At 56.0% G+C, this 8806-nt stretch overlaps 1 long non-coding RNA gene across 4 annotated transcripts; it reads right to left on the bottom strand.

Annotated features, from left to right (window-relative positions):
• Positions 1 to 606: 606 nt before the first annotated feature.
• Positions 607 to 8758, bottom strand: LOC112967426. Of its 4 annotated transcripts, XR_003253962.1 has the most exons (5): positions 8373 to 8758; positions 7203 to 7752; positions 4329 to 5828; positions 2768 to 4236; positions 607 to 2649 (listed from the first exon to the last, which is right to left on the bottom strand). It is a non-coding gene; the product is annotated as an uncharacterized LOC112967426 (long non-coding RNA). The 4 variants fall into 4 exon arrangements; XR_003253960.1 differs by having other exon boundaries at positions 607 to 4236; XR_003253963.1 differs by having other exon boundaries at positions 607 to 4236; positions 5438 to 5828.
• Between the last annotated feature and the right edge of the window lie 48 nt (positions 8759 to 8806).

Raw genomic sequence — 8806 nt, 5'->3', positions numbered from 1 at the left:
CTCGCCAGCCTCGTAATTACTGCGGGAGACCCCCCCCCCCGGCTAAACGGGGCTCGCGGCACTTGCCGCTGGGGTTATTAATGAGCAAAAGAGACGGCGCTGCCCGCGGCCGAACGGGGACGGCGGGCACCCGGCCCGCTCCGTGCCCCCGGGGCCAGGGAYAGACCCAGGCGCAGGAGGAGAAAGCTGAGATCGGCGGGACGAGGGCGCCTTGGCCCTGTCCTCGCTGCCACGACGCTCCTCTCCGAGGGGGCGGCCGGGGGGGTTTACGCCCCGCACAGGCGCCTTCAGCTGCAGCCCGAGCAGCCGGCGGCAAGCAGCGCCCGTTCCCTCGGCCCGGGGACGGAGACGCCCCGTCCCTGCCGAAAGACTTCAAAAATCACCCGGGAAATCGTATATCATCCCGACTTATTCAAATTCTTGAAGCAACAATTTGAAAGCCCCTAGCCACGGGCTGTGATCGTGCAATTAGACCATTAAAAAAATAAACCTCTAAAACCCTCAGACATTTAAACCTGATAGTCTGTATAAAGAAAAATGTTCGCTTTTCGTGTACGACGAGTGGAAATCATTTTAGATTTTTATTATTATTATTTTAGAAGGGAAATAAGCATATTTCAATCCAGTCAAGAGTGAAATTGAGTTTAACAACAAAGCAATTTCTATTAGTGGAGGCCCAGGAAAAAATATGGATGAATAGAAAATTCACAAAGACGGAGAAATGTGTCAGACAATGGTGGAATTAAGAATTAAAAGCGACTTTGCTTTACTGCCGCTAATATAAGCACATAATGATCCACCTCATTGCAAATGTGCTCCCTTCCCACATAAATATTGCAAAAGCGCAACAGCAGGAAAGAGTAGGATTACACTTTATACATCCCCCCCGCCAGCAAAGGACAGGAAAAGGTGCTGAGTTTGGGGATTTCTGTAAGGGGCCCGGCGAGGGGACRGGGTTGGCGGGTGGCACGTGGGGGACGGAGGGACGAGAGCAGCCTGGCTGACCCCAACACTGTGAGCGGTTGCAGGGCAAGCGAAGGCACGGGCACCGCCGCAGCCTCGTGCGCCCAGACGGCACGAAGACCCGGGTGCGTCGGCTCACAYGGAGACGTTCAGATTTTTGCAGGTGAGATTCGTGTTGCTTTTTTTTTTTCCACTCAGTGGGATGAAAAGCTCCCTTYTAATTCAGGGGTTCTGATGGGTTTCCACAGTGGTGAAAACCCYTCTCACGTCYRGCCTTCGGAAAATAATWTTTTCTWATTAGATATAACAAGAAAGCCCAGRCGCAGCTGCGGGAAGACAACGTCCCCTCGCTCCTGCTGTCCGAGTGCCTTCAGGCATCAGCGTCCTCCAGCAACATCCAGGTACCTCCCAGTTGACATCCGACATCGCAGCACCAGCAAAGATGCTCCCACCCGCCGGGTCCTGCCGTAACGGGGACAAACGCAAACTGCGGGCAGGAGGGTGAGCGCGGAGCCCCCCTCGGTGCCTGCTGCCGGGGGAAATCACAGCGCTGCCCCACGAAGGGGCAGCCACCACCCCGCTCCCGAATTTCCCGCCGTGTCCCTGCTTCACCCTGAGGGAGCCAGCAAAGCCCCGGGCTGCGCCGGGCGCCCGCGTCCCCGGGGTCCGCGTCCCATGTCCCGCGTCCCGCAGCCTCGCAGCGCTTCCTCCCCATGGTGCTGGCGCAGAGACACGAGGGCGCCGTCGCTTCTCCTCTCGTCTCGGCCCCCTTGCCGAGGATCTAGGTCGTTGGGTTAAAAATTAAAAGTTTGAATAGGCGAAAGCGTCAAATCTTGAAGCAATTACACTGTCCTAAATCTTTATTGGCTTTAAAGATTAACTTCTCATCTCCGACGAGGCAGCTCCGCTCGCTTCTCCTCAGTGGGCTTCACAATTGGAATATGGAGACAGATTAATATTGATCGCACTGTGTATTATTAAATGACTTTTTTTGCATCATTTTCTTTAATTTTCCTTTCTTTCTATTGCTCTTTCTCTGTAGACAAGCCAGTGAAGGTGAAGTGCTGCAGGAGCCGCAGAAGGGGCTGCGAGCCGCTCTGTCATGGGCACCGGGAAGAACGGAAAACAATTTAAACCACGTCCCGTTCCCTTTGAAATTAATTCCACAGCTCCCGAGGACCTGGGTCAAAAGGAGACAGACTGAGGCAAACAGAGGAGAGGCGGTTTACTAAATGAGCAGCGAAAGCACGGAGCCGTTCACTTAACTGCTACCGATCCATCAGCGAAGACAGTTTTGCAAAGGCATCGCGGAGGAAGACACGCTCTCGGCACCTCGTTTGGCACAAGGCTTCAGCCGAAATCCCCCTCGGCTGCGTCGGGAGCGCGGCTGCTCCGGGGCGGAGCGGGGCCGCGGGAAGCTGTCCCGGCTGGAGGGAGCCTGTAGGCCACGTGGTGGGTTTTCCCGGGAGTCGGACCCCAGCGGGGGGAGCCCCGCGGGCGGCTTTCCCGCGGTCGTGTCCGCTTGGAAAGAAACCTCCGCCAGCACCGAGGGAGCCTGTCCCCATCCTGGGGAGGATCAGCAGCGCTTCAGGATCCTCCCGGCGCATCGGGGATCCAGGCACCATGGCAAACGTGTAGCAACAGCAGTGCCGCTCCCGAAGGGCCCAGACGGTGATGGAAAGCCAGCTGGGAACAGATGGTTCCTAAGGGCCTGATGTTTTGGGATTTTTTTTTCCCCCCCTTACATTTATTTAGGTACAAGGGAAGAGAAGGCTCCTGGCAGAACACGTGTTCCCACATTTACCCACGTCAAAGCTGTCTGGGAGCCCTTCTCTTCTGCGTTTCCAAAACCGAGAGGAGAAAACCAGAATCAGCAAACTGAAGCGCGGTTGGAGCTGCGCTTGGCATTTGCGAAGATTAATAAATCTCCTCCGACATAAGTAAATAACCAGACTTCGCCGCTCACTCAGAGGAGAGAGCATCCCCCCCTTTAAACACCTGCAATAAGACACTTGCAATTACTGCTTTGTCTCCTAGAAACTAGTAAATAATTCAAACTAACTCCTCTTTTTGCTTTTGTTTCTCATTTTAATTAATCCACACAGAATTTTGTCCTCCAAACGTAATCACAGCAGAGCAGGAACAGCAGGTAGAGAATCTCATTACCCAGCTTACCAGCCAGATCCTGGAGCCATTATTAATAGAGACTTCGCTGCACGAGGAATTAATAAAACCTGACTGCGAGGGGGCAGGGAACCGCTCCGCCTGGAGTGCATTACCTTGTCCCCGGGATGTCCGACTTTTAGAGACGCCGGGGGTTGCCGCGCTTTTTTGGGCGACGGGCGCCTTGCCTTCTGCGGCGTCTGCAGCCCTCCGGCTGAGCCCAGCCGTGCAACCTTCCCGCGGGCGGCGAGTACACGCCACACGGGAGAAGGCACGGGAGTCAAAGCAAGGCGAGATCAGGAAACGGGTGTCAGGTCAGCGCACAGACTCATGGCCGGCCGCTGGCAGAGTTCAGACACGTGTTCCTGTGGCACCGCATTAATTATGCCTTTGTCTCTCATTATATTAGTGGCTGAGCAACAGATATATCCATAGAGCACTGCCTAATTGCTCCCATCCGTGGGTGGCATTACAGAGGCACAGACACCCAGGTCCTCCATATCTACCACGGGTTTTGGAGAGAGAAGAGCACCCCAGACCCCAACCCCCAGGCCAAGGTACCCCAGCAGGCTGGGAGGGGGCAGCTGGACCCATGCTGATCCCGCTGCAGGGAGGAGCGGTGTGATCCTGCCCCCCCTGCTCCCCCCCGTGCCCCGGGGCTCACGGCCCCCCAGCACCAGGAGCTCGGCAGAGCCATCTGTCCTTGGGTCCCCGGTGGGGCTGCTGGGCTCTGGGGACATTTTCCTGCTGCCTCCGCTCCCCAGGGACAGGAGGTTTCTGCAAGGCTCCCAGAGCAGAAAAATGCCCCTGCTCTTTGCAGCGAGAGCGCGGCACGGGGCAGTGGTGCCCTGCCACCGTGGGCACCACGGGCCAGGCTCTCTGCTGGGTCCCCGAGCCGGCTGAACCTGGCTGCTGCACCGGCCCTACAGCGCAGCGAGTGGCGCAAAATAGGTGCCAGCACCCCAGCTGTGCCGGTTCGTACCCCAGCATCCTAACTGGGGACACCGCGGGGCTTCTCCACGGGGCACCTTCCTCCTGCAGGGCTCGGCGTGCACGGCACGCTCAGTAAGGACTGCCAGCGAGGAAAACGCCAGTATCGCCTGAAGTTGCCTGCATAGACATAAGACACGGACATCACTGACTGATAGCACACGCTTGTTCTGCTATTTTTTTCCTAGCTGGTTTCTTTTCTTGGAGCTCACCGAGGTTCAGGGCTGAGAAACACAGGGGTTCGGCATGCAGGCTGCTGCATTGCAATACCCGGAGGTGTGATTCACTTAGGTTCAATGGCTTCTTTGCCTTGATCAGCCGCACTTATACAAACAGCAGTACATCAATAAGCAGCTTTAATTAGAGGTGTTAATAGTGCTGGGAGCTGGGGGGAAGCACATCAAGGCAGGAGGGAGAACAATTTGCAATCTAAGGAGAACAACAGGAGGAGCTGCGAGACCTGGAGACCTCAGGACCTTCCCTTTCTGCTGCCGGGGAGTCACTCACATCCAGCAGGTGGGAAAATCAAGCCCCCAGGAGCCCACGTGTAATTGCTGGGGAAATATCACCCGTGCTGATTATCCTGAATAATTCATGCAGATGTTATCATACATTCAGATTTTAYGGGAGGCCTGCAAAGCCATGATCCGAGTTATTCACAACTGTCTGCCCCCTTCCAGGAGAAGCCCTGCCAGTGGCAGGGTGCRGAGGTGCAGGTGGGGTGCGGGTTACACCCCAGCGACCTCAGCTCCCCATGGGTGCTGGTGGCAAGGAGCAGAACCGCGTCAGGGGCAACTGCAGCCCCTGGGCACCAGCTGGTTTTCACTCCTCCTCCCCAGCATCTGTCCTCCCCCAAGTATCCCCAGTGGAAAAGGGACCCAGCCTGGCTGGCATTGGGACCCCAGGGCACCGGAGGGGAGGGGACAGGAGACGCTGACAGTCACCGGTATGGCACCACAGCAGCCCAGCTCCCATCGCAGCCCTGCTCTTGTGGCCAGCTCACTCGCACCCTGCCGTGGCCCTGATGCTGCAAAGCAAACAGGGCTGCCGAGGAGGGGACAGTGCATGCAGYGCTGTCCCCTCTACCCAAGGAGCCGCCACGTAGGGGAACAGATGCCCCAGCTGGCCACAGCAACGTCGACTGGGACGAAAGGACGGGAGCCGCTCCTGGGGAGAGCAGGTCCCCTCGGCCTCTCCCCGGGCGGGCTGCGGGCCACGGAGCAGGCTGCTCCCAGGACCTGCTCTGATGTCGAGCTGTAAAATCTTTAAGGCTTTTAACGCTTTTATTGCCTTTCAAAGCAGGCTGCCGAAGYGCCCTCACCTGCTGCGTGCTCCAGGCATGAACCGCTGTCTCCTTGGAAACTGGAGCCTGGCGGCAGGAGGAAGGAAGGGGGAATTATTTCCCTTTGGAAGAGGAAGGGAGACAGCTCCACGTCTTTGGTTTCAGCAATAGCGATGGGTGAGAGGCCTTCACCCTTCTGCTGCCCCTTCGTTCCCCGCAGCTCCTTGGGATGAGCGAGGCTGGCAGCCGTTCCCACATCTTCCTGTTGCTCCACATTGCCATCTGCTTCAGGGTCCTTCTCTCACCAACAGGCAAGGGGAGAAGACCCGAGGCCAGCTGGGGAGGTGACCGTCACTGCAGGAGGAGCAAAGGGCTTTGCTCRGGGGTTCCAAGAGGGAGCAAAGGAGGGAAGGGGCAGGTGGTGGATGGGCTAGAGGAGAAAAGGGGGAAAATAGTGGATCAGGGAAAAATTTGAGGAACAAGCACCAACAGAGGAGGTGTGGAGAYCATGTTGGAGGAGGATGTGGCTCCAAGGAAGCCCCCTGTTACCCAGTGGAGCAGGAAGTCGAGCACCCCYCCCCTTGGTGATATTAAACCAAAAACACTGGATATTTGAGGTCTCCGTGGTTCCTGCTCCTCAGAGGGCAGCAAAGATACTGAAACACCAGCATMCTGCCCAGGCAGATGGGGACTGCTCACTGGGACCCCCCGTGTCAGCCTGACTCCACGTGCACCAGCCACGGCACAAACCCACAAGCAGGCTCAATCCCCTGGGTGCAAGGGGCTCAGCCTCCCAGGGCGCATTTCAAAATGTGTTGGCCACCACCATCCAAAGATGACACACAGAAGAGCAAAGCAGTCCTCTACCAGAGAAACACTGGCCCTTGAGCCCCTCTCCTCCTTGCCAGTTAACCAGGGGTGAAAATCCTGGTGTGTCAAGCCAGGCTTGGGGGAGGACAGCTGGAGGGGTGGCTAGTGCTAGCAGGCAGCAGGGAAGGGCGACTTGGCTGCAAGACGCAGGTCGTGATGGACGCCCTTCCCTGAGGTTGCCCCTGGCTCATGTTGACAGTCTCAGGCAGGGGGAGCGAGGAAGAGCTGCCCCTCACTTCTCAGGTGCCCTCGCACACCCACGGCACTAGGACTCAAGTTGCTCAAAGCACCAGGGACGGCTACCAGATTTTCTCCCTTCCTCCCATGAAATTCAGTGCAGCCAAYGAAAGCCCACCCCTAGCGCTGCCCACCTCACGTTGCGATGGAAGGACTTGTCGCACGTTACAGCGTGGCTGAAATAATTGAACAAGAGGCATCTCAGTCTGGTTGTTCAGACTTCAGCCTCTMAAAGGCACAGGGAGCACAGCAGAGACACAGCCCTGCTTCCTATCCAGAGGCTCCCGGCGGAGGAGGGATGGGCCCGTGCCTCCAGCAGGTCCCGATGCCCATCCTCAGGTCATGCATCCCTGGGGGGTCTCGCAGGGCACAGCAACACACCTGGCTACCCTGCACAGCCAGTACCGCGCCAGCAGCCCCAGGGAGGGCCACCGGCACCGAGTCCTTTGCTTTTTCCCTCCTCTCCCCACTGCCACCCCCAATTTTTTGTTATTATCGTTTACCTTCAGTGGAACACCAGGGAATGTTCACACAAGCTGCCTTGTCTCTGCCTTCAGCAAGTTTCATGTATTTCAATTACAGAGCCTTCCCCAGAAAGGCCAGAGACCTAAGCTCCTGCAATGCAGAGCAGAGGGATGGAGACAAACAGCCTCCGGCATGCCTGGGCATGCTGCTCAGCACCTCATTTATCACTTACCAACAACACGGGCATGCCAAGCCTGCCCCAGCACCAGGCACAGAGTGAGCAGCATCCTGACAACAGCTGGGGTTAATCAAGCTTGGCCCCTGCAGCATGGGGTGATCAGGCAACATCTCCAGCTGGGGAAGGAGCACRCTGCATATCCAGAGGCAAGCATGAGGCCAGGGCCTCATCCAGAGCTGAGTTTCCTCAGGGGGCTTGCATGGAGACCAGTTAACACAGCACCAGTGATTTATTAGAAGAGCTACTATTTGTAGCAGCTGCAAGCCGTAAGGCTGTAGATACCAGCATCTGCTTCATCAGGGAGGGGTTGTTAACACCACCAGGAGACTTATGGGGGGAAGGCTGTTGTTTTCATGGAGCATATATAGCATGGAGTGACCGTCCAGTCTGGCTGGGGTCAGGAGAGCTGTCACCAAGCCTAAAGGGCCTCTGCGTTTGCCTGGTGATGAGCCACGAGTAGCAGTGCCTGGAGACAGGGGCACCCATCTGTCTCAGCACGGCCCAGCCAGCAGCTGGGATGAAGATCCTTGCTGYTCCACTCCCCCTGCAATGCCAAAGGATCACTGCAACACCTCATCCATGGGGGTCTGCACCCCTCCAGCCCCATGGGACCAAGCACCTCCTCCTAAGAAGGTCCACAAAGGAGGACTGAGAGAACCAAACCTGCTGTCAAAGGGTTAACACTCACACCTCTGCATGGGGCCCAAAAATCCCCAAGGCTGAAGTGCTCTGAGCCAGCAGTGTCCCAAGGTGACCTTGGCAGGTTTGCRGCAATATCTGCATGTCAGGGGCCATTTGCCACACTTCCCACCAGTGGCCATGCTCCCACCAAAGTCAGGAGCAACTCTCCATCTTCCAACGCTTCCCCTCTTTGTATGTACCCAGTTGATTAGCTAGTACTCCTTAGCTTATTAACTGAGCACCTCTGTGGCTGTGACAGAAGCATAGCACATCTCAGGATGCAGCTCTCRACAACCAGCACCATCCTATATCCAAAAAGACCTTCTCCAAGACAGCTGCAGACCCTGAAGGCCTCTGCTCTTGGCAGCATTAATCCTCCAGAGCAGAAACTTGGAGCTATAAATGCCCTGATGCAGTTTCTGCAGGGAGATGCTGAGGAAGCAAGAACCAAGCACTGTTTTCACAGGGATACTTCAGTAATACCTTTTAATTGCCAGAATATTTGATTTTGCCACAGTTGGACAAAACAGCTCCACAGTGCTCAGATGAAATAGGAACATGAAGGGCCGCCATAACCAGTCTTTGTGCTCCAGCGCTGTACTCAGTGTGCTGTGGATGTCTTCAGAGGGAGACGACAGTGATCTGCCTGTGTTAACTCATCTCGACTGCAAACTCATCTTGACAGGAGAGCAACTCAAACAGGAGACAAAATGAAGTCCTGGGACCTACCAAAGCATTTTGGCCTTGAAGAAGTGAAATATTTTAATTCAAGCTCTTCCACAGAGCGTTGCCTTTTTCTGCATCTTCCTCCCAGATTTTCATTTTGGGAGAAGTAGTAATTTTTTCTTGCTGGAAGAAAAAGATGGTTTGTGCAGCACAGAAACCAAAACCCTCATACGTGGCTGGAGGGAAAAATG

This window comes from Apteryx rowi, unplaced genomic scaffold, assembly GCF_003343035.1.
Source record: "Apteryx rowi isolate R43461 unplaced genomic scaffold, aptRow1 scaffold_275, whole genome shotgun sequence".
Lineage (NCBI taxonomy): Eukaryota > Metazoa > Chordata > Aves > Apterygiformes > Apterygidae > Apteryx > Apteryx rowi.
Note: the sequence above shows the minus strand (reverse complement) of the source record. Positions and strands in the feature narration are given on the sequence as shown.